This window comes from Oryctolagus cuniculus, chromosome 8, assembly GCF_051225735.1.
Source record: "Oryctolagus cuniculus isolate XC-2025 breed Fujian yellow rabbit chromosome 8, ASM5122573v1, whole genome shotgun sequence".
Taxonomy (NCBI): domain Eukaryota; kingdom Metazoa; phylum Chordata; class Mammalia; order Lagomorpha; family Leporidae; genus Oryctolagus; species Oryctolagus cuniculus.
This window is the reverse complement of record NC_142874.1, coordinates 18,442,467-18,467,384: the sequence shown is the minus strand read 5'-3', so window position 1 is coordinate 18,467,384 and position 24,918 is coordinate 18,442,467. Positions and strand designations below refer to the sequence as shown.

The window sequence follows — 24,918 nt, the reverse complement described above, 5'->3', positions numbered from 1 at the left end:
AAGAATACATATGCCTTTTATAAATAATCACAGTTTTTGCAGGCTAGGTGATAACAGTAATAAACAGATAATATCCTCTGTTTAAAAAGAAAGGAAAAGGAAGACAAGGGGGAAAAATGACCAAATTGGCTTAGGGATATGTCATTCAGGTTTTGAACAACTCTGTTGGGCCCCGTGCTATGGCATAGTAGGTTTAACCTCCACCTGCAGTGCTGGCATCCCATAAGGGCACCAGTTCTAGTCCTATCTGCTCTACTTCCAACCCCTGCTAATGACCTAGGAAAGCAGTGGAAGATGGCCTAAGTGCTTGGGCCCCTTCACCCATGTGGGAGACTGGGAAGAGGCTCCTGGCTCTGGATAGGCCTAGCTCTGGCCATTGAGACCATTTAGAAAGTGAACCAATGCACTTACTCCTCATGTAGGATCTCTGTACTTAATGTGCTGTACATTGTGATTTAATGCTATAACTAGTACTCAAACAGTATTTTTCACTTTGTGTTTCTATGTGGGTGCAAACTGTTGAAATCTTTACTTAATATATGCTAAACTGATCTTCTGTATATAAAGAGAATCAAAAATGAATCTTGATGTGAATGGAAGCAGGGAGGGAGAGAGAAAGGGGAGGTTTGCGGGTGGGAGGGAAGTTATGGGGGGGGAAGCCATTGTAATCCATAAGCTGTACTTTGGAAATTTATATTCATTAAATAAAAGTTAAAAAAAAAGAAAGTGAACCAATGGATGGTCTAAGACCTCTCTGTCTCTCCCTCTCTGTAACTCTACTTCTCAAATAAATAAAATGTAAAGAGTAGTGGTCATGAAATATAAAAAAAGGAATGATTGGAATTGACCCCTAAAATATGTGTGGAATCTTTCTGGGTCATTTAGAGAATCATATACAGAGGTCTCTTCAGTGACTGCATTGAAAGAAACAAGACTACTCATACATGTCAAAGCTTACAAGTATGTTTAAATATCACTTACCTTATCTAAAAACCTCATCCTTGAGTTTGCATAGATTTTCACATACTAGGTTTACTTATTTCATCTGTACTTCTTAGAGACTAAAAGAACTAAATCTCAGCCAAAAAATGAAAATAAAGTTATAAAATATGTTAGAAATTCATGCTTCCACCAATTCAGTAGAAAAATGAGTCAGAGTGTCGTGTAACTGGAGTATTTTTTTTTATTTTTTTATTTTTATTTTTTATTTTTTTGACAGGCGGAGTGGACAGTGAGAGAGAGAGACAGAGAGGAAGGTCTTCCTTTGCCGTTGGTTCACCCTCCAATGGCCACCGCGGCCGGCACGCTGCGGCCGGCGCACCGTGCTGATCCGATGGCAGGAGCCAGGAGCCAGGTGCTTTTCCTGGTCTCCCATGGGGTGCAGGGCCCAAGCACCTGGGCCATCCTCCACTGCACTCCCTGGCCACAGCAGAGAGCTGGCCTGGAAGAGGGGCAACCGGGACAGAATCCGGCGCCCCGACCGGGACTAGAACCCGGTGTGCCGGCGCTGCTAGGCGGAGGATTAGCCTAGTGAGCCGCGGCGCCGGCCTGGAGTATTTTTTAAAATACAGATATCTGACCCACACTTCCAGAAAATCTGATCTAATCAGCCTGCAGCGAGCCTCTGGGGAGTCTGAACTATTCATGATTCTCCAGCTGATCATGATGCAGGTGGCCTTGGACCCACACTTTGAGAATCATGGCAGTCAGCTCTCACAAAGGTTAGTCTACAATTACATAGTCACTTCAACAGCTATCTGACAACAGCTGCTGAAAATAATCTATATCGAGTAGTTCTCAGTAAATATTTAATATTGACTTGTCCTTACTAAATAGAAGAAATTTTGAGAAGAATCATTTAATTCATATATAACATTTTCAGCTATACTATGTTCAATATTAACCAAGGGTAATCTATTAATCTCAAGGAAAAATCTCAGTGTTTCCCTTCTTTCTTAGCTATTAGAGCAGGCAAAAGTGAATTTTATGATGGCTTGTTCTGCAACTGAAAACATGCTATAGCACTCTCCAGATCCAGAAGCAAAATATACAAGGACCACCCTCCCTTGACAGGCAGGGTGCACTAAGTTTCTGGCATGACCATGGGTTCCCTGGCAGTGCAGTGGTCAAGTGAGGCAAATGTGTTTCATCTTTGCTGATTTATGAACAGCCTTGGGGTAACATGCATCATTCTTTAAACAAACTGTCTCCTTAAAAGCCCAAGTGCAAGACTGACTACAATGATCATTGTTGTAAAATTAATTTACAGTATAGGTCTAAGGTAGTATTAAATTGGGAAGTGAGAATGAATGAAAACACACAACAGACATTTTAATACCTCAGGAAAAATTCCAGTAGAGACATCTGGAAAAAATACAGAATACCTTGAAGGTTGGGAGAGGTTTCCCTAGCCTTCCCTAAGGAAAACTGGATTCCTAAAAAGCTAAATTTGAAAGGCCTTCCCGATTGAGGCATTTTGTTGTGACTTTAACCACAATTTTGCCTTGTTATCTGCACAAGTGTGGTTTATAAAAAGATGGTACAAACATGAATTTGCAAGTTCTGAACTATTGTTCTGAGACGAAATACAGGGTTAAATTCCTGTAAGCCTTTGGGTCGTATTTTCACCAATCATTTAATAGATAACCTTGCATTATGCAAGTTCTGTTTAGACACCTTAAGTAGTATATTTTGCTGATTCAAGAACACTGAGCTCACCAGCAGCAGTTAACTCAGGCCTATGCAAAGCTTATCTATCACATGTAACTTCTCTGGTAAGGTACATCTCTGCCTTCTCACACTAAGGAGGGGTTGACGGCACTTCAGCACTATGTTTGGGGGTCATTTTAAAGAGCAATGGCACTGAACAGACTGGGAAAGAGACACTTGTTTACATTAATAGAGTTGAACCAAGAAGGCAGAGCATCACTTATTGGAGTATTGGCCAACACAAATTTTGTCACTCTACACATGACTGTGACCATGCCATGATACTCACTTGAGGGTTAGAATGAAAGGTTGCCAGTAGATAAGTTGCAAATACAGAATCACTGAATCATAGAGATCAACTGTCCTTTCAGCATCAAGATCATTAAAGCCATACCATCAAGGTGAAGTCCCTATCTAATTTCATACACACAGGGCTGTGTCCTTTTTCAGTGATGTAATACAATATATGACTGTACCATTAATAGTATAGTGTATAACATTTTGTTATTTTTCTCTCTTCTGCCTCATGACATGTCATACTCCTAGTGTTGCCTTAGTTAGGGTATCTTTGCGTGTCAGAAGATGATATAAAATTTATCAAAGATATGTTAAGAGTCATATGAAGCCTATTTAAATTGTTAAAAAGCAGATAATTTATGCCAAGGTCAGGATATCAATCCAAAGGTCCTACTTCAAAAGCAGTTATTAAAAAAATTTAATGGAAAAAAGAACATTCAAATAGATTCCTTAAATCACTGACACAGAGGAGAAATGGAGTTAGGTAGTATAGAAATATTATTACCCAAAACAGAAATCCAAAACTGTTGCTAAAAACTGAAGTAAAAGTATTCATGGCCAAAGTTACTCAATATAAATGTGACACATAACTACTGTTATTCCACACTGAATACATTCTAGTATCCTAGAGCTGAATACCCCTACTTGAGCCTCATTTTTTGTGACAAACTAATCTATATATTTTATTGTAGAAGTTCTAAGATGTAGTTATTATTTAGTTCACATTCCGCATTTTACATGTATGATTTTCATGACTCCTCAGCTCAGCTTACACTAACCTCAAACTACACCACATTCTTGTAGGTAGTGTATGATATTATATATCAAAGAGGGCAAAATATCAGAGAGAAATCCAGGAAAGACAACTGCAGGAAGGCAGGGTTCTTTTTACATGACATGAGGTAAGGGATGTGATAAAAGATGAACACTGTAGCTATGCTTACTTTATCATTTTTTGACTACTATGAATTCCTTCCTGATCATCCACACTAAATATAATTTTTTTTTGACAGGCAGAGTGGACAGAGAGAAAGGTCTTCCTTTTGCCGTTGGTTCACCCTCCAATGGCTGCCGCAGCTGGCACGCTGTGGCCAGTGCACCGCGCTGATCCGATGGCAGGAGCCAGGTACTTATCCTGGTCTCCCATGGGGTGCAGGGCCCAAGCACTTGGGCCATCCTCCACTGCACTCCCTGGCCACAGCAGAGAGCTGGCCTGGAAGAAGGGCAATTGGGACAGAATCCGGAGCCCCGACCAGGACTAGAACCCGGTGTGCCGGCGCCACAAGGTGAAGGATTAGCCTAGTGAGCCGCGGCGCCGGCCACTAAATAGAATTTTATAAATGCAGCTATTCATGTTATGTATTCAAAGAGATGTTTCTTTAATGTTAAGATGCAACCCAGAACAACAGAAAAGCATGGCCTTGGACATCAGACAGACCTGATTTAAACCCAAGCCTTCCCAGTTACTAAAGGTGTGATCTTAGGAAATTAGAAACTTTCTAACCTTGTTTCCTAATGTGCAGAATAGGAAAATAAAATTCTTACATAAAATGCTTGTGTTATGAAACTAAACCGGTTAAAGTATAAACAGCATCTGAGGTAGAACTTAGCTATATACAGTATGTATAATATTCAACACACGATAATTCTTTGACACTGGGCAATGTCAAAGAATTTTGAAGTTATTATCTCAGTTTCTTGGGTTAGCCTAGATGTCACCAAAAAATCTGATTATGATTATGATTGCTGTTAATTTCACAAATCATCCAGTTCTGTATACAATTTACAGAGTAAGTTAATAAGAGAAAAATGTACCTTCAAATCAGAAGCACAAAACATCAATACTTTATCAATAAAGCCACACCATAAACGTGAGGACATATCATAATCTATGCTGACAGTTTTTCCCTCCAAGTCTTTGTCACAATATAATCCAAATTCATTATATGAACTGATTTTATAACATGCCATGATGAAAAAATAAGTGATGCAGTTAAATATTACAGTATCATTCAATAAAAGTTACAGGATGACTTTAGATACTGAATCCGAAAATGTTGATGCTAAGGAACATTTCTGTAAATTCTGGCTGAAATATTGATTTGCCTTTTGAACGTATAGAGTAAAAAAAAACAAGCCTTTGTCTTCAACAGATAGATTTTCAGACTGAATTATCCTAATAATGTTTCAGCCTTGTAATGCACTTGTGTAACTCCCAAGAAAGATACCAAGAGTCTTAGCCCCATAATAATGTCCTGATGTAAGGCTGCATTCTCTTTTACTACAAAAAAGAAAAAAATCCGGCGCCAGAAAAGCCGACCGCGGCCGGGCGGGGACACCGAGGCGAGAGGTGGCCGCGGCTGCGCTGGGCTCTGGCCACTGAGGGCCGCGCGGGGGCGGGGAGGGCGGCGGGAGGCGCCTGTCGGGCTGGGCCACGTGACTGCAGAGGTTCCCACCCTCAGTCCCTACCCCGGCCAGGTGTTCGAATCCAGCCACAGACCTGGCGGCGGCCCCGCCCCGCGGGCGCCGGGGCTCATGGCGGCGCCGGTCCGCCTGGGCCGGAAGCGCCCGCTGCCCGAGTGCCCGAACCCGCTCTTCGTGCGCTGGCTCACCGAGTGGCGCGACGAGGCGGCCAGCAGGGGGCGCCGCACGCGCTTCGTGTTTCAGAAGGCCCTGCGCTCCCTCCGGCGGTACCCACTGCCCCTGCGCAGCGGGAAGGAAGCTAAGATCCTGCAGCACTTCGGAGACGGGCTCTGCAGGATGCTGGAGGAGCGGCTGCGCCAGCACCGAGCGTCCGGCGGCGGCGGCGATGGCGATGGCGATGGCCAGGGCTCACCGTCCGGAGCGAGGAGTGCCCCCGGCGAAGGGCCGCCCGCCCAGGCCCAGGCCCCTCCCGTGGCAGCCTCCGCGCAGCCCCAGGCCGGCGGCTCCGGTGGCTACTGGCCGGCTCGGCACTCAGGGGCCCGGGCGGTGCTGCTGCTGCTGTACCAGGAGCACCTGAACCCCGAGGGCGAGGCTTCCTGACCAAGGAGGAGCTGCTGCAGCGGTGCGCTCAGATGGCCGCCAGGGTCACTCCCGGGAGCTCGCGGTCCTGGCCAGCGCTCCGCTCCCTGCTCCACAAGAACCTGGTGCTCAGGGCGCACCAGCCAGCCAGGTACTCGCTCACCGCGGAGGGCCTGGAGCTGGCCCAGAAGCTGGCTGAATCAGGACCGCGCTCGGTGGACGCGGGCGTGGGGCCTGAGCAGCCTCCCGGGGAGGAGTCGGCAGTGCCAGGGGCGGCCCCGGCTGAGCTTGGCGCCAGCGCGGGGGGTGTCCAGCAGGCAGCGCTGGAGCTGGGGCTCGGGGAGTACAGGGTGCTGTTGTGTGTGGACCTTGGTGAGACCAGGGGGGCGGGGCACAGGCCCGAGCTACTCCGAGAACTCCAGCGGCTGCGTGTGAGCCACACGGTGTGCAAGCTGCACGTCGGGGACTTTGTGCGGGTGGCCCAGGAGACCCAGCCCAGGGACCCAGCAAGGCCAGGGGAGCTGGTGCTGGACCACATCGTGGAGCGCAAGCGGCTGGACGACCTGTGCAGCAGCATCGTGGACGGCCGCTTCCGGGAGCAGAAGTTCCGGCTAAAGCGCTGCGGCCTGGGGCGCCGAGTGTACCTGGTGGAGGAGCACGGCCCGGCCCAGAACCTCAGCCTCCCAGAGAGCACGCTGCTGCAGGCCGTCACCAACACCCAGGTCATCGACGGCTTCTTCGTGAAGCGCACGGCGGATATCAAGGAGTCGGCGGCCTACCTGGCCCTCATGACTCGGGGCCTGCAGAGTCTCTATCAGGGCCACACCCTACGCAGCCGCCCCTGGGAGCCCCCCGGGGACCCGGGATCTGAGACCAGGCCCAGCCCGAACCCCTGTGCCCACTCCTCACCTTCAGCGACTTCAACGCGGGAGCCATCAAGAACAAGGCCCAGTCCGTGCGAGAGGTCTTTGCGCGGCAGCTGATGCAGGTGCGTGGAGTGAGTGGGGAGAAGGCAGCGGCGCTGGTGGATCGATACAGCACCCCGTCCAGCCTCTTGGCCGCCTGTGATGCCTGCGGCAGCCCCGAGGAGCAGGAGATGTTGCTCAGCACCGTCAAGTGCGGGCGTCTGCAGAGGAACCTGGGGCCTGTTCTGAGCAGGACCTTATCCCAGCTCTACTGCAGCTGCGGCCCGCTGACCTGAGCTGTGCCGGGAGGCAGAGCCCCGGCTCCCTCCCTCCCTCCCAGGCCTTTTAACCAGGGCCTCGGGCCACAATAAAAATGAAGTCTGCAGCCCAAAAAAAAAAAAAAAAAAAAAAAAAAAAATCCATTCAATTGTTCTGCAGTTACATCCAGTAACCTCTGTGACAAATCATATGATTTGGGCTAGACTAAAGGAACAGTGCATTATAAATCAGTGTCTCGTTTTGCTAAAATCATCTTAAAATAGCTGCAAGTGGATCAATGTCTCAGATGCTCCTTCATCGCACCCACATTCTCAAAAGCATCAATGACAAAACACTAACTGATGAAGGCAGAGGAGCAGCTGGCTCCATGGCTCCATGAAAAGAATGTTCTGAAAACAGTTCAAGAATGTTTGATGCACTTCACAAGGATTCTATTCTAAAATCTCAAAGCCACATTAAAAAGTGATAATTGCTATCTAGAGTAGAGTAGAAAGCGGACGTCTGAAATGCTGGAAGTAGACCAAATGTTAGCAACAACATTTTGGGGGTACTTACAGATTTCTCCTTCTCTCTTCCTTCCAAAGAAGGCTCAGCTACTTATTATGAATTCAGTGATCTGGGGTCGGTTTTATTTCTTTGAGAGGCATAGAGCTTTAATGCTAATTCATTTGTATAGCATTCCAACTCACTTAGCAGGACAGAAGAATGTGCTGCCTAATGAAAATATAATCACTCTTATAATTAGTGAGTAAATGAAGTACTTATAGTTTCCATTTTATATTGAGGTTGTTGAATTTGTGTTCTCTTTCTTCTTCTTTGTCCCTGCAAGTTAATTATCCTTGGGTTTCCTGCCATAGTACCTTAGTTGCCATTTTCATTCTGGTTTTAACTAGTACAAAATTATCTTACCTTATGAATGTCAGGAAGGAGGCACTGAAAAATGGTATTGTGTTTTTTCCCTTTTCCTATTGTAAAAATCATATTTAATTCCATTTGCTTGAGGAATCTCATTGAATGAGCATGGGGAAACTGATTCAAAAACCCAACTATAATATAAGCTATGTGTGTGACCTTTCATAGTATGATTTATCATCTTAAGATGCAATTTAATGATCTTACTAGGAGAAAAGTAATGATTATAATAATATTGATCCACTTCACAAAGATATTGTGAGGCATGACTAATAAATGAGCCATCTGACATTACTATATAGTAAATGAGGCCCCATTAATCATGCTATGATGTTCTGTAGTGGGTAATTATAAGCCCCCAGGGGTTACAGTACACAATGAATCTGAGTTAATACCACTGATAGGTACAACTCTGTCACTCTTTTCCAGCTACTGATAATTTCATGCTTAGCTGAACACAGCTAATACTTCCACCAAACATAGTAATGCACTTGACAAAGTACCCAACTTGGTTAACTGACTGCAATAGTATACTTCTTAGCTTCAAATATATTCCAATTTCTTATTGATCTATTCCATACAAACCTGTTCTCAATGGTCAATCCATAATCCCACACAATTTCTGGGAGCTACTCCATTCAAACCTTACTGCATTACAAAAAACCTTAATGGGTAGGGGCCAGCGCTGTGTGGCATAGTGGGTAAAGCCGCTGCCTGTAGTGCCAGCATCCCATATGGACACTGGTTCGAGTCCTGGCTGCTTCACCTCCAATCCAGCTCTCTGCTATGGTGTGGGAAAGCAGTGGAAGATGGCCCAAGTCCTTGGGCCCCTGCACCCACGTGGGAGACCCAGAAGAGACTGCAATAATCTTTTTGCTCCTCTAGAAAAATAGTTTAGAAGGAAAAGTTTCTGGGAAAAATAGTAATTTAGTTTTAACTTGTATAGAAACATTACTGAAAAAGAAATAAAGGATTCTAAATAGTTTGTAAATATGTAAATTTAAACTCTGATAAAGAAAAATTGTAACTAGCAACTACACTCGTTGGGTGTGACCTGAATCACTTATGTACAAGAGACAAAAGTTACAACATGCTCTATTTCATAAAAATGATATTATGTCAGCATCTTAGTAGCAGTACTTAGCTGTCTTTCAAAGGTGACCAGAAAAGAAATACTTGTATAAAACCATTTCTAATGTGACGTACACATTACAAAAAGTGCTGAGGTATATGACTGCTAAAATAAATGGTACAAGTAAGGAAATACAAAGCTAGAGCAATTTATCCATGAAGGGAGATGGATAGAACATCTTATACATTAGGTATTCTGTAAAGTTCTCTTTCAGAGCTCAATGTAGTTTGGATTAGGGTTCACCCAGATGGAACTTCTCAGATGCAAAATTTACAAGGGTATAACTCTTCAACCAGGGCAGTAAAAAGAGAAATAAAAATTATATGAACAAACAAGAAAGGTGCCCTAAGGGTCATTTTCAAGCCAAGATTGGCAAATTTCCACTATACTAGTGCACAGAATATATACTCATAAAGGAATGGTTTGATGGCAATCTTTAAATCAACTTTTCTTGAATCGATTCTATCATCGCTGAAAGAATAACATGGCTTCTCTAAACTTTCAGGAATATACATCTAATTAAAAATCTGTCTAAAATCCACCATTCTTCAAAGGCCCATCACTAGGCTACCATCTCCAGTAGACATACTTTCAAGCCTGCCCTCTACCCTGGCCTGAGTGATCTTCTCCATTTGAATGCCCCATATAAATCCATCTTTCTTACAGTGTATTAGTATTTTGTCTTGCATAGCATGGGACACAGTGTTGTCACAGTTATCAACAGATTCCATGCACATAGAAAGGCCTGGGCTCACACTCTGCTGTTGCCACTTGAGCTAGTGATTGAGCCTCTCGGTACCTGTTTTCTAAGCTATAAGATAAGGACAGCAACAATAACAGCACCTTAGAAGGTCGCTGGAAGATTTGAATGAGGTAATACATGTCACTCGTTTGTCCAGCAGTTTGGCAGCTCCATTAAATTCAATGAGTTACTGCAATCACGTACACATCTTTTTATCCCATATTAAAGTGTAATTCTCTGTGAAACAAGGTGGGGTATAATAAATAATTCCTTGAGAGTACTTATTTGGTTTCCCTAAAGTTAATTTGTTAATTTGAATGGAGAGTCTTTCTTCCAGAATACTACATAATGTCTATTTGTTGAATTACTTGTTCATTATTTTAGTATCCATCCTACCAGCTTATCAACAGAAGAATACACAGACAAAAGAAAAGAACAACTTTTGAGAACTCAGTGTTTTTGCTTGCTTGTTTTCAGTTTGGGTATTTTTTAGTATTTTACTTATGAATTGTTTTAAGATCTATTTATTTATTTGAAAGGCAGAAATACAGAGAGGAATGGGGGCAGGGAGACAGAGAGAATCTTCCATCTCCCCAAATGGCCACAATGGCCAGAGCTGGGCTAGGCCAAAGCCAGGAGTCTCTTCCAGGTCTCCCATGTGGGTACAGGGGCCCCAGAACTCGGGCCATCCTCCGCTGCTTTCCCAGGTACAGAAGCAGGGAGCTGGAGCAGCCGGGACTCAAACTGCAACCACAGGGGATGCCGGCACTGTAAGTGGAGGCTTTATTTTCTACACCACAGCACCAGCCCCCAGTTTTAACTATAAAGTTAAAAGATGGGGTTATACAATCTTTAAGGTGTCTTCTTGTACTCTAGAAACCTGTAGTATGTATTAGAGTCACGTGTATTGGAGTCCAATCATTTTTGCTGTATTGTGGAACTATTTTAACTTTGCCAACATTTCTTGCCTACTACCTTAAATGCTGTCTTTGTTTCCCAAAATGCCATCTATCTGGTGCTTTCTGGAGTGGCATATCATTTCACTTTCACCTTCTTTGTCCCACCTCTGAAATAATAGAAACCTTGTGTGTGTGTGTGTGTGTGTGTGTGTTTCTCTCTCTCACTGTCCACTCTGCCTGTCAGAGAGAAAGGTCTTCCTTTTGCCGTTGGTTCACCATCCAATGGCCGCCTCGGCTGGCACACTGCGGCCGGCGCACCGCGCTGATCCAATGGCAGGAGCCAGGTGCTTCTCCTGGTCTCCCATGGGGTGCAGGGCCCAAGCACTTGGGCCATCCTCCACTGCACTCCCTGGCCACAGCAGAGAGCTGGCCTGGAAGAGGGGCAACCAGGACAGAATCTGGCGCCCCAACGAGGACTAGAACCCGGTGTGCTGGTGCTGCTAGGTGGAGGATTACCCTAGTGAGCCATGGTGCCAGCTAGAAACCTTGTTTTAATAATCAAGATCTATTGCTAGAAGTTCTGTTAAGTCACATATACACCAGGGAGTGTGGTCTTGTTTTCTAGGTGGTTTCTAAATACATCATTAAATCACCTGTTAGTCAGTTAATGGGTGACCCACAGAGGAAACAAGTCATGTGCTAATTCAAACCTAGGAAACACATGCCTAGCCAAAAAAAAAATAAAAAATAAAAAATTCACGAAACAATTTACTCCAGGGATCAATGACTCCGGTATCTAGACACCACGAGTTTTCACCTTACCACTCCTTTCATCCCCAAGTCCTTTTCAGCTTACAGATGGTCTTAATTAACAACAAATAGTTTTAATTTACAGCCCAGGAAGCATTTAGCATTTGTTGCTGAAGCAGAGTTAGTGGAACCTAGTAACCCAGACAACTACTTCGATGACTTTAATACATTGGTTAAGATGACTGATGTGTTCATAAGGCTTATATTACAAGTATAATGCCCTTCTGATGCAATGAAAATAAACAAAAGAAACTTTGACAGAAAGGCACCATATCAAGTCTTGACTTTTTTTCTACCTGTTTCCTTCAGTTGTATCAAACTTGTAGTGGGAGCTGATTACAAAAAACCAAGAGGCCTGGGTCTGTAATGCAAATGGTTGATGGCCCTCACCTTTCATATAAACTACATTCTCTAATCATGACATCAGTATCCTGAACCTTTAAAAAGTGAAACACTGGGCTGGTGCTGTGGCGTAGCAGCTAAAGCCACCGCCTGCAATGCCGGCATCCCATATGGGTGCCGGTTCGAATCCTGGCTGCTGCACTTCCTATCCAGCTCTCTGCTATAGCCTGGGAAAGCAGTAGAAGATGGCACAAGTCCTTGGGCCCCTGCATCTGCTTGGGTGATCCGGAAGAAGCTCCTGACTCCTGGCTTCAGATCGGCACAGCTCTGGCCATTGAGGCCAACTGGGGAGCGAACTAGCGGATGAAGACCTCTCTGCCTCTCCTTTTCTCTCTGTGTAACTCTATCAAATAAATAAGTAAATAAATCTAAAAAACAGTAGAATACTGCCTGATTTGCAAATGCTTGTATGCTTGGCATTCAGTTTTTCCTACAATGATTCCACTCGCTATGTTTCACAGCCATACTTCCTCCACTTTTCACCATTTGTTTAACAAGAAGTCCACCAACAATTCTTCTAGAAGCCTATTCTACTTGAAAGTATTTAACCTAATTTTTTAAGGGAAACACTAACATTGGAATATTGAAATGTCCTTAACCCATACAAACTCCAGCATACTGCTTGGCAATAAACTCACACGCCAACACACAATTTGTCAAAGTTTTTCAAGAAGTGAGGGGGTGGTTTAAAGGTCAAAATAAATATGGTAGTTTTATGATCTTGGAGAGTAGCCAACATTAGTTTTCATAAGATGAAGCATCAACTGGATAAGTCTTATGGTATAATCCCAATAGACCAAAAGTTACACATTTTCAATGGAGTTTTTATAGTATAACAATCTTATATTTCCTGTTACTTAAAATTCACATTCTCTGTAAAAGGTGCCTTGGTAATGACATTATTTGCATTTAGGCACCAACACTGTTATGAAAGTAAATAGAAGTGACTGGCTTTTTATTTCACTAAAGTTTACTTAACTCTTATTTCCAGAGTTTAAGGACTTTAAGTATAACATTCATGATTAACTTAGAGTATGTACTTCTATTTTACATTTTGTTGTACATATTTAAGGTGACCAACATGATGTTTTAATGCACACATACATACTTAAATAAATCATGGTTTTATCTTGCAGTTACTTAGTTACCTTTGTGTGTCTCTGTGTTGGGGGGAGGAGTAGGCATGTGTGTGCATGTGTTATGCGTGGTAAGAGCACTAAAACTCAGTAAAACTCAGCACATAACATTCTTAACTAAAATCTTCATGCTGTACATTAGATCTCTAGACCCTTTCTTCCAATATAGCTGCTACTTTATGTTCTTTGACCTTTATCACCTCCTTTGTATTATTTTTATGACATTTTAAAATCTTTCATTGGGGATTAAGATGGTGGAGTAGGGAGGGAGTTTACTGCTCTAGTCTAGGAGAAGATAGTTTTAAAAAGTGGAGACAGTCTAAAGGAAGAGTTAGGGAGAAAATGTCAGGGAAACTCTACACAAATTAGAGGAACACAATAGACCAACATGGAGGTAGTGGGTGCCCACAACCTGGGACCCTAGCAGCCTAGAGCCTCCATACCAGCACTGGGGATTGAGGTGAGAGCAGACTGCAGCAGCTCAAATCACCAGTGATAAGGCTGTAGGAAGAGCCTAGAGACAAAGCCACTATGGAAAACAGTATGGAGATACCTCAGAAACCTGAATATAGACCTACCGTATGACCCAGCCTTCCCACTCCTGGGAATTTATCTAAAGGAAATGAAATCAGTAAATAAAAGAGATATCTGCTTGCTCCATGTTTATTGTAGCTCAATTCACAATAGCTAAAACATAGAATCAACTTAATGCCTGTCAACTAAAGACTGGATAAATTATGGGATATGTACAATATGGAATACTACACAGTGGTCAAAAAATGAAATCCAAAATGGAGGAATCTGGAAAACATCATGCTGCATGAAATAAGCCAGTCCTGAAGGGACAAATACCATATGTTCTCCCTGATCTGTGATAATAGGGCACCTAAAAAAAAAAAAAAAACTTGTAGAAGTGAAATTGACACTTCAAGAACCAATGATTTGAATATCCCTTGTCCTGACTGTCGAGGAACACTTTTTTTTCCTTCATACTATTTTTTGAACTCTTTACTTAGCATAAAGTTAATCATATGTGTATATAAAGTCAATGGAAAAGAGATCTCAGTAAAATATAAGAGTGGGAATAAGGGAGGGAGGAGGAAGTTTGTAACCATAAAGCTGTATAGTTCTGCATACATTTCTATGGACTTACTTCTAAGGATACAATTTAACAACTTGCCAGGGAGATCCTAAATCCCATTAAGCTGGATGGTAAAAATGCCATCTTGAGTGCTGAAGTGACCATATTAAGTGTTAAAGTGAACATATAGTAGCATTGAGTGTTAAAGGAATCATATAAATAGAATCAAGTGTCTGGTAATAATAGAATTAAAAAGGAGAATGTTTCAACATGGGAAGCAGTCCACACAGCAAACTCATAGAATGATAATCGCTTTAAGTTAACACTCTGACCTCAGAATCAGCCCTTAAGGCATCCTGGTCTGGCTGAAAGGCGCATGCGAGAATTTCAGCATGGAAAGCCAAAACATTGTGGCAAAAAATGTTCTACATAAAGGATCTCTGTGAGTGAGACCTCAGTAGAAAGAAGTGGCCATCAAAGAAGGATGTACTTTTCTCTGAAGGGAGGAGACACCTTTCATTTTACTTATGGCCTTGTCTAAATACTGATAGAGTATGTGGATTCAAAAGGCTTCCATAGCCTAGGCATCTCATATCAAGAGCCTCAGGTGATCAATGATGTCATACACAAGAGTGTGAATTGTTAAATTAACAACAGGTGTCACTGTTCACTAACTTTGATGCAGGACCTCTGTCCTCAATGAGTTGTATTATGAGTTAAATGTAAAACTTTTTTCTCAGTTTGTGAGTGTGTGTGTGTGTGTGTGTGTATGCACAAATTGTTAAACTCTTTACTTAGTATAGAGTTGGTCTTCTGTGTACAAAGTTAATTGAAAATGAATCTTATTGTGAATGGCACTGGGAATGGGAGAGAGAGGAAGTGGAGGGGTGGGAGGGCGAGTATGATGGGAAGAATAACTATATTCCTAAAGTTGTACTTATAAAATGTCTATTCTTTTTTTGCATTATTCAAAAATATTTATTTTGTGCCTTTTTGTGCTAGGCACAATGGATACAATCATTATTAATAAAACAGACACAGCCCCTGCCCTCATGGAGCTTACAATCTAAGGAAGACAGAGACACTCGCACCATCATAAATTCTTTATTATAAACTGAGGTAAGCCAAAAAGAAGTACAGGGTTTTTCAAAGACCAGGGACATTTAGAAGAACCTCATTTAGCCTGAAGGGTCTGGAAGAGTTTCCACAAAGAACAATGGTTCTGGGCTGGGGCTAAGGTTTTCTGTTGTAAATCAGGTGCCATCAGGTTGTAGAGAACCCTAGAGAAAAACCTTCTAAACAAAGGGAACAGCTTGTACAAAGCCCCTGAGAGGTTGCTTGAAAACATGGAAGCAGCTCCCTGTGGCTGCAGCACAGAGGCAGTGGAGTGAGGCAGGGGTTAGGCCACAGGAGCCATGCATCAGCAACGCCCACTGCCTGCACTCTGGCTTGCTGGTGTAGCTGCCACGTTAGCACAGAGTCCAAAGAACATACGCATGAATAATGACACCAGAAACTCTAAGTCAGGAAAACGTGAAGTCCATGAAGTCACCCTGCATAAGGATTGCATTCCCAATCATAACAATGTCATGCCACACATCTTACATAAGACACTCAGCTAAACACAGTGATTTCATTTATGCTGTCTAAAATATCTGCAAGCCTACAGAGAGCAAAACACATGGAAAAGTCCTTGACTTTCATTAATATTGTGCAAAGTCTTAAGGTCTGTCAGAGAAGTGTCATATTCCCGTTTTATTTAACAAAATCAACAAAATGGTAACTTAAAAGTCCTACACTGGAGAAAAAGCCACTTGTGACTTTTCAGGGACAGTAACAGACAAGTTTTCTTTATGCCAACTTATGTTTTCTTACAGATAATCTTCCACATGAATAATTACAATCGGTGTTTCAGTATATTTTAAAAACCAAAAGTTAAAAGATATCAGGTATTCCTTCTGTGCAGTAATTTTATTTATCCATCTAGATAAGAAATCATCACCATAAATGAACACTTTTGAGTTATCAGAGCATGAGGCAAAGCTACAGAAAGTTTGTACTATAAAATTATGTCTCTTAGTGAGCAGGGTCTCAGTAACAGGTAAGAAACCCAAAAGGGTCACAACTCAGCAGCCTTCAAACCCAACGGAGAGCAGAGCGCCACCTGCAAGTGATGGTTGGGGAGAGGCTTCAGAAAGAGGACTTGCTCACATTCCCTTCGCAAAAGGGAACGTTTGTAACAAGGCCGTGCAAAACGGCCTTGCTGTCCCCCTCAGAAGTTTTCTTTCCTGCTGTAAGATAGAGGAAAGATCACATCCCTAAGGTATCTAATGAAAATCCCAGTATTTTCCATCATTTACTTCCTGAAGTTCCCTGGGATGTTGCAGAGCAGTTTTCCAAAGTGCTCCCTGTCGACAGCCTGCTCTAAAGGCGAATTCTTCAGCAGCAGACAGCACAAAGACACAAGCCAGCAGATTCACTTTGCAATAGGTACATCTGAAATACAACTTGTCAGTCCCTCATTTTTCCTAATGACTAAGCTCTAACCTTAAAAAAAAAAAAGGCGGTTTTTTAACTTTTATTTAATGAATATAAATTTCCAAAGTACGGCTTATGGATTACAATGGCTTCCCCCCCATATCGTCTCTCCCACCTGCATCCCTCCCCTTTCCCACTCCCTCTCCCCTTCCATTCACATGAGGATTCATTTTCGATTCTCTTTATATACAGAAGATCAGTTTAGCATACATTAAGTAAAGATTTCAACAGTTTGCTCCACACAAACATAAAGTGAAAAATAATAGATGATTTTTTAAATGATGATGAAATCAGATCAGACCTATTGTCATGCTTAATCCCAGTGAGAGTCAAGTTGGGAATTGATAATTTCTTTTCTTTCTTTTTTTTTTTTTTTTTTTTTTTACAGAAGATCAGTTTAGTATGCATTAAGTAAAGATTTCAACAGTTTGCACCCCCATAGAAACACAAAGCAAAATATACTGTTTGAGTACTCATTATAGCATTAAGTCTCAATGTACAGCACATTAAGGGCAGAGATCCTACATGAGGAGTAAGTGCACAGTGACTCCTGTTGTTGACTTTACCAATTGACACTCCTGTCTATGGCATCAGTAATCTCCCTATGCTCCAGTCATGAGTTTCCAAGGCTATGGAAGCCCTCTGAGTTCACCGACTCTTATCTTGTTTAGAAAAGGTCATATTCAAAGTGGAGGTTCTCTCCTCCCTTCAGAGAAAGGTACCTCCTTCTTTGAAGACCTGTTCTTTCCACTGGGATCTCACTCACAGAGATCTTTCATTTAGGGTTTTTTTTTGTTTGTTTGTTTGTTTGTTTGTTTTTTTTGCCAGAGTGTCTTGGCTTTCCATGCCTGAAATACTCTCATGGGCTTTTCAGCCAGATCCGAATGCCTTTAGGGCTGATTCTGAGGCCAGAGTGCTGTTTAGGACATCCACCATTCTTTGAGTCTGCTGAGTATCTCACTTCCCATGTTGGATCACTCTCCCCTTTATTTATTCTATCGGTTAGTATTAGCAGGTACTAGACTTGTTTATGTGCTTCCTTTGACTCTTAGTCCTTTCATTATGATCAATTGTGAACTGAAATTGATCACTTGGACTGGTGAGATGGCATTGGTACATGCCACCTTGATGGGATTAAATTGGAGTCCCCTGGTATGTTTCTAACTCTACCATTTGGGGCAAGTCAGCTTGAGCATGTCCCAAATTGTACATCTCTTTCCTCTCTTATTCCTACTCTTATGTTTAACAGGGATCACATTTCAGTTAAATTTCAACAATTAAGAATAACTGTGTATTAATTACAGAATTAAACCAGTCATATTAAGTAGAACAGACAAAAAAAACTACTAAGAGGGATAATGTATTAAGTTGCTGAGTGAAATAAGCCAGTCCCAAAGGGACAAATACCATATGTTCTCCCTGATCGGTGACAACTGACTGAACACCAAAAAGGAAACCTGTTGAAGTGAAATGGACACTATGGGAAACGGTGACTTGATCTGCCATACCCTGACTGTTAATGAAGAACTTAATACAAAAAGGAGGTTTTGAAACCAAAGATGTGTGCAATCCATTCTCTCAACACAGCCCTTTAAATTTCTCATTCAGTATGGGACATTTTCATTTCTTCCCTTTGTCTTGCAGAATAATTTAGATTCCCTCCTCGGGCATGATCCACGAAATAGAGTAAGACCACAGATAAAAGTGACAAAGAAACACAGGCTATGAAGTAAACTAAAAACAAGTATCCCTGAGTATCCAGTATCATGCCAGCAATGATGGAGATGACCGCCAGCCCGAGATTCTGAATGGACTGCATGAAGCCATATGCAGTTCCCAGCTGATGCTCAGGAACTACAAACGCCACCATGGGCCACAGCGCACAGGCCAGCAGCGAATACGACAGTCCCAGCAGGCACATGGCAATCCACGGGTTCCACTTCGTGAAGGCCAGCATCATGTGGGACACAGAGCAGCTTGCTACCGCACACAGGACCCAGATGATGTTCTTGCCTGTTTTATCCACTAGGAGCCCGAACACTGGAGACATGGGTGCTGATATGACATACACGATACTGTTAATTGCTCTTCCGGCCTGGGAAGAAAATCCAAATTTCTCTGTAAAGAAAACTTTTCCAAGTCCAGTGAAAGGGAAGACCACGACATAATAGCAGACACAGATGACAAAGATGAGCCACAGCGGCAAGGAGAAGTCCTTCACATTTGTTAATTTGATAACCTCCCCTGTTTTCCCTTGCTCTTTATGAAGGATTCTCTCTGCTCTCTGATCCAAATAGGCAAGGACCAAGGCACAGATTAGGGAAAGAACACACGTTAAGCCTCCAATCATAAGTGTCACCCCAAGGGTTGTATGACCAGCAGAACCCAATGAAGCTTCAACCTTAGAATACAGCCAGCCCATGAGGTTCATGTTTACTGTGCTGCCAATTCTAGCCATGCTAAGTTGGAGCCCAAACACCAGGTTTAGTTCTTTGCCTTTAAACCAATTTACAGCATATGTATTCTGGGCAACAGCTAAAGACTTCCCACCAATCCTAAACACAAACCTTCCAAATTCCATCAGCCAAAAAGCATTAAATATTCCCCCCAGAGCAAAGATAACCTGTCCAATGCAAACAAAGCAGCTAAAAATTATTGTGCCCCACCATATTCCAAATACTCGGTCTATCAAAAAGCCACCAAAGAAACACAAAACCAAGAATACCAGATATACAGCCGCATGGATTTCGTGGTATTCACCTGCATATCCTGTTTAATCTGAGTCTGAAGGGCAGCAGGATTATCATAGCAAAAATAACTGCCAAAGCCCAGGAAGCACATTGGCAGCAGCACCAAAAGCCAGTGCACCAGGTGACTGGGGTCGCAGAGGGCTGGCAGTGCCCATGAGGCAGCGGGGGCCCCTGGGTTGGCCTCATCGGTGCCGCCCACCAGCAGCGCCCTTGCTTCCTCATCCTCCTCATCCACGGCCTCGTGGGAGACTCCGAAACCCGCAGGAAGCTCAGCCACCAGAGGCCGGCACAGACCGCGATCAAAATGTCTATTCCTTAAATAAAAGTTTTTTTGGGAAAAAATAAAATCAACAGAAAAAATAAATAAAATCTTTCTCTAGGGAAAGCATTAAAAGACGTCTGGGCCGGCGCCGCGGCTCACTAGGCTAATCCTCTGCCTTGCGGCACTGGCACACCGGGTTCTAGTCCCGGTCAGGGCGCCAGATTCTGTCCCGGTTGCCCCTCTTCCAGGCCAGCTCTCTGCTGTGGCCCGGGAGTGCAGTGGAGGATGGCCCAAGTGCTTGGGCCCTGCACCCCATGGGAGACCAGGGTAAGCACCTGGCACGTTGGAGGGTGAACCAACGGCAAAGGAAGACTTTTCTCTCAGTCTCTCTCTCACTGTCCACTCTGCCTGTCAAAAACAAAAACAAACAAACAAAAAAAGATGTCTGAATGGTTTGGGCCACTACCACTCATGAGGCAGACCCTAATCAAGCTCCAGGCTTTGGCTTGGACTAGCTCTTAGCATATACATCCTTCCCTCCCTCTCTTACTCTGTCATATAAAATAAATAAATCTTTTTAGAACTTTTTGGTTTTTTTTATTATCATAGAAAGCTTTTATTTAATGAATATAAATTTAGTAAGTACAACTTTTGGATTTTAGTGGTTCTTCCCCCATACTTGCTCTCCCACCCCAAGAATTTTTTTTCTTTTTTTTTTTAACTTTTATTTAATGAATATAAATTTCCAAAGTACGACTTATGGATTACAATGGCTTCCCCCCATACCGTCGCTCCCACCCACAAAACTCCCCTTTCCCACTCCTTCTCCCCTTCCATTCACATCGAGATTAGTTTTTGATTATCTTAATCTACAGAAGATCAGCTTAGTATACATTAAGTAAGGATTTCAACAGTTTGCTCCCACACAGAAACATAAAGTGAAAAATAATAGATGATATTTTTAAATGATGATGAAATCAGATCAGACCTATTGTCATGTTTAATCCCAGTGAGAGTCAAGTTGGGAATTGATAATTTCTTTTTATTTTTCTTTTTTTTTTTTTTTACAGAAGATCAGTTTAGTATGCATTAAGTAAAGATTTCAACAGTTTGCATCCCCATAGAAACACAAAGTGAAATATATTGTTTGAGTACTCGTTATAGCATTAAATCTCAATGCACAGCACATTAAGGACAGAGATCCTACATGAGGAGTAAGTGCACAGTGACTCCTGCTGTTGACTTTACCAATTGACACTCCTGTCTATGGCATCAGTAATCTCCCTATGCTCCAGTCATGAGTTTCCAAGGCTATGGAAGCCCTCTGAGTTCACCGACTCTTATCTTGTTTAGAAAAGGTCATATTCAAAGTGGAGGTTCTCTCCTCCCTTCAGAGAAAGGTACCTCCTTCTTTGATGACCTGTTCTTTCCACTGGGATCTCACAGAGATCTTTTGCCAGAGTGTCTTGGCTTTCCATGCCTGAAATACTCTCATGGGCTTTTCAGCCAGCTCTGAATGCCTTTAGGGCTGATTCTGAGGCCAGAGTGCTATTTAGGACATCTGCCATTCTATGAGTCTGCTGAGTATCTCACTTCCCATGTTGGATCACTCTCCCTTTTATTTATTCTATCGGTTAGCGTTAGCAGGTACTAGACTTGTTTATGTGCTTCCTTTGACTCTTAGTCCTTTCGTTATGATCAATTGTGAACTGAAATTGATCACTTGGAATAGTGAGATGGCATTGGTACATGCCACCTTGATGGGATTGAATTGGAGTCCCCTGGTATGTTTCTAACTCTACCATTTGGGGCAAGTCAGCTTGAGCATGTCCCAAATTATACATCTCTTCCCTCTCTTATTCCCACTCTTATGTTTAACAGGGATCACATTTCAGTTAAGTTTCAACACTTAAGAATAACTGTGTATTAATTACAGAATTAAACCAGTCATATTAAGTAGAACAGACAAAAAAACTACTAAGAGGGATAATGTATTAAGTTGTTCATTAACAGTCAGGGCTATGCTGATCAAGTCACCATTTCCCATAGTGTCCATTTCACTTCAACAGGTTTCCTTTTTTGTGTTCAGTCAGTTGTCACCGATCAGGGAGAACATATGGTATTTGTCCCTTTGGAACTGGCTTATTTCACTCGGCATGATGTGTTCCAGATTCCTCCATTTTGTTGCAAATGACTGGATTTCGTTGTTTCTTACTGCGGTATAGTATTCTAAAGAGTACTTATCCCATAATTTCTTGATCCAGTCTACCGTTGATGGGCATTTAGGTTGGTTCCAGGTCTTAGCTATTGTGAATTGAGCTGCAATAAACATTAGGGTGCAGACCGCTTTTTTGTTTGCCAATTTAAATTCCTTCCACCCCAGGAATTTTTAATAACTTAATTTTATTATACTAACTATTCTACTTTAAAAAGTCTTCCAACTAATGTTATATTCACAAACTAAATAAATTTTTTATGTAGTATGGGAAAGAAAATTGGAGCTAGATGGTGATCACCTTAACATTGAGCCTTCACCTCTTTTTTATTTTTACCTTCTGAGTCTTCATAACATCAACACATAGGAAAGAAATTGTTCTGTGAGCTTGGAGGAAAAAGGTCAATGAAGTAGTTCTGCTTCTGGGATGAGAGGAGTCTCTGGTGCAGCTCTAACTATGCCAAAAACTCCATAGGACCGCATAGTTACTCTTATTCTAGCAGAACAATTTTTTAAAACCTGTACCCAATTTGGAGGGTTCAAATTTAACTCTACTAAAGTGCAGAAGAGCCACAAAGATGATTAAAGAGTTGAAAAGTACTATCAATTGGGAAAGATTAAAGGAACTGGGATTATTCTGCCTGGTGAAGGGGAAGACTGATGGATGATGTACCAACATTCTTAAGGTATTTGATCAGTTATTCCAATGTTCTCTATCTACAATAAGCACATTAACTAAGGAAAATAGCTTTAAATTCCAAGATGAAGAACTTAGGTTAGACCTAAGAAAGATTTCTCTGAGTCATGCTGTTTGATATTGGAATGGAATATCTGCTCTAAAGTCTCTAAATCTAACACAGGTAACTATTTTTCTGTGGTAGGGACTTGTGGTACCAAATGAAGTTAAAAGGGCAAATTTGTTCACTGTCCCCTTCTCTACCTATAAAATCTATGATTTGAGTCATTCTCCTACTGCTATTTTAATATACAATTACTTACATAAGAAAGTCCCAGAAGCAGTAAAGTTAAGCATCAAAGATTTCAAAGGTTTTGAAGATACTTTTTTCTATACAAAGGTTTCTTAGACCTCACACAAAGCAGTCCTCGACTACAGTAGACCACCTTTGCTGATTTTACAATCATACAAAAAACGCTATCCCTTTTATCTACCCTGGAATAAGCAGAGGAATACAGAAACAGAAGCACATTTTCTTCATTGGGAAAAATAGCCCCAGAATAGACATCTAATCACCTAAGTCAAGGTAAACTGGACAGGTGCAATAGAAAAGTATGGTGTCCATATTGAGGATTATCTTTCTCCTTTTTCTAATTGGATAAAAAGGAGTTAAAGCACATGCAGTTCAAGGCATTTTTGTGCCTTAATTCAGACAATAGCCCTAAGAATAATTACCAGGATCTTGCCATTTTCTTATGTGCTGCACGTGAAAGGCATCTGAGCATTTTAATACCCCAAGATGATATATTTTTGGAACTTTAACCATTCTTTAGCTGAGTGACTAAATAACTGCAATACTTGCAATGTGATCCCTAAAAGAGCTTAATTAAATAAACATATACAGTTAGAGACACTTAGGTGTCAAGGTAATGTGCTGCCTCATTGAATATTTGACTCTTAATCCTATCATTAGGATCATTAGCAGCAGTAAAAACACATGAATTCAGAATGGGGCTATATGAAGTTCTACCCTCAGCTTGCCTCCATGAATACAACCCTTCAGAACCAGATCACCCACGTATCAGCATCTCCCTTTCTTTGTAACTGGCTCAAGAGTAAGCATCTATATTCATCCATGCAATGAATAGAGCTGAGCAAGAGCACTGGGAAACTTCCAAGTGTCAGGCTTTCCTGCCATCCTTGCAGAAGATCATCTATTAGACATCAGTGAAAATTCTCTGGAGAAAAGCTGATTAGTGAGGAGTAGACAAAATAGCCACAAAGCAGCTGCACCATTTTACAAGAACAAAGCATGATGGTCAATGTTTATAAGATGAATGTAGGCAGCTAAACAGCTAAAGGACTTGATAACTGAAGAAGTACTGTTCAAGTCAGCTCCTGGGCAAACATTTTACAATGACTTTTCTAACATCACTCTTAAAATGAAGACAGTTGACTAGTGACATACAATTAACCATGTGCTTTATGTATGCAACCAGCAACATTTCTTGAATACCTACTATGTACTAGACATTGCAATGACAACTAGCTCTTTTTTTTTTTTTAATTTTTTGATGGGCAGAGTGGACAGTGAGAGAGAGAGACAGAGAGAAAGGTCTTCCTTTGCCGTTGGTTCACCCTCCAATGGCCGCCACGGCCAGTGCACTGTGGCCGGCGCACCGCGCTGATCCAATGGCAGGAGCCAGGTACTTCTGCTGGTCTCCCATGGGGTGCAGGGCCCAAGCACTTGGGCCATCCTCACTGCACTCCCTGACCACAGCAGAGAGCTGGCCTGAAAGAGGGGCAACCAGGACAGAATCTGGTGCCCTGACAACTAGCTATTTTAATCATCTTAATTAACTCACATGGTAGAAACCAGTCAGTGATATCTACTTGTATTCAAATTAACTCTGGTCTTTAACAAACCAGCTGAAATGCCAACTCCTCTAGGAAGGGTTACCCAAGTTTCCCCAGATAAAAAATAACTATTCTTCTCTAAATCCTCACAGCCCTCTCTTTGGATCTCTCTACTGGAATATGGTGATTATCCCACAATGTAATTCTTTGTATGTGCCATCTCCTAATAGACTAATTTGGAAGCCAAGATTCAGGTCATCTGAATTTTCTCATTTTCATATTCACCTGAGCAATCTTTGAATAAAAATGTTAA

At 42.2% G+C, this 24,918-nt stretch overlaps 1 protein-coding gene and 2 pseudogenes across 1 annotated transcript in view; 1 reads left to right on the top strand and 2 right to left on the bottom strand.

The window, feature by feature from the left end:
• The window catches only part of LOC127485706 (protein transport protein Sec24B), a 149,738-nt gene that overhangs the window by 57,930 nt on the left and 66,890 nt on the right, over positions 1–24,918 (bottom strand). The window lies entirely within an intron of this gene.
• On the top strand, positions 5,463–7,309 carry LOC127489985 (structure-specific endonuclease subunit MUS81 pseudogene; annotated as a pseudogene).
• Positions 17,329–19,705, bottom strand: LOC138848026 (lysosomal dipeptide transporter MFSD1 pseudogene; annotated as a pseudogene).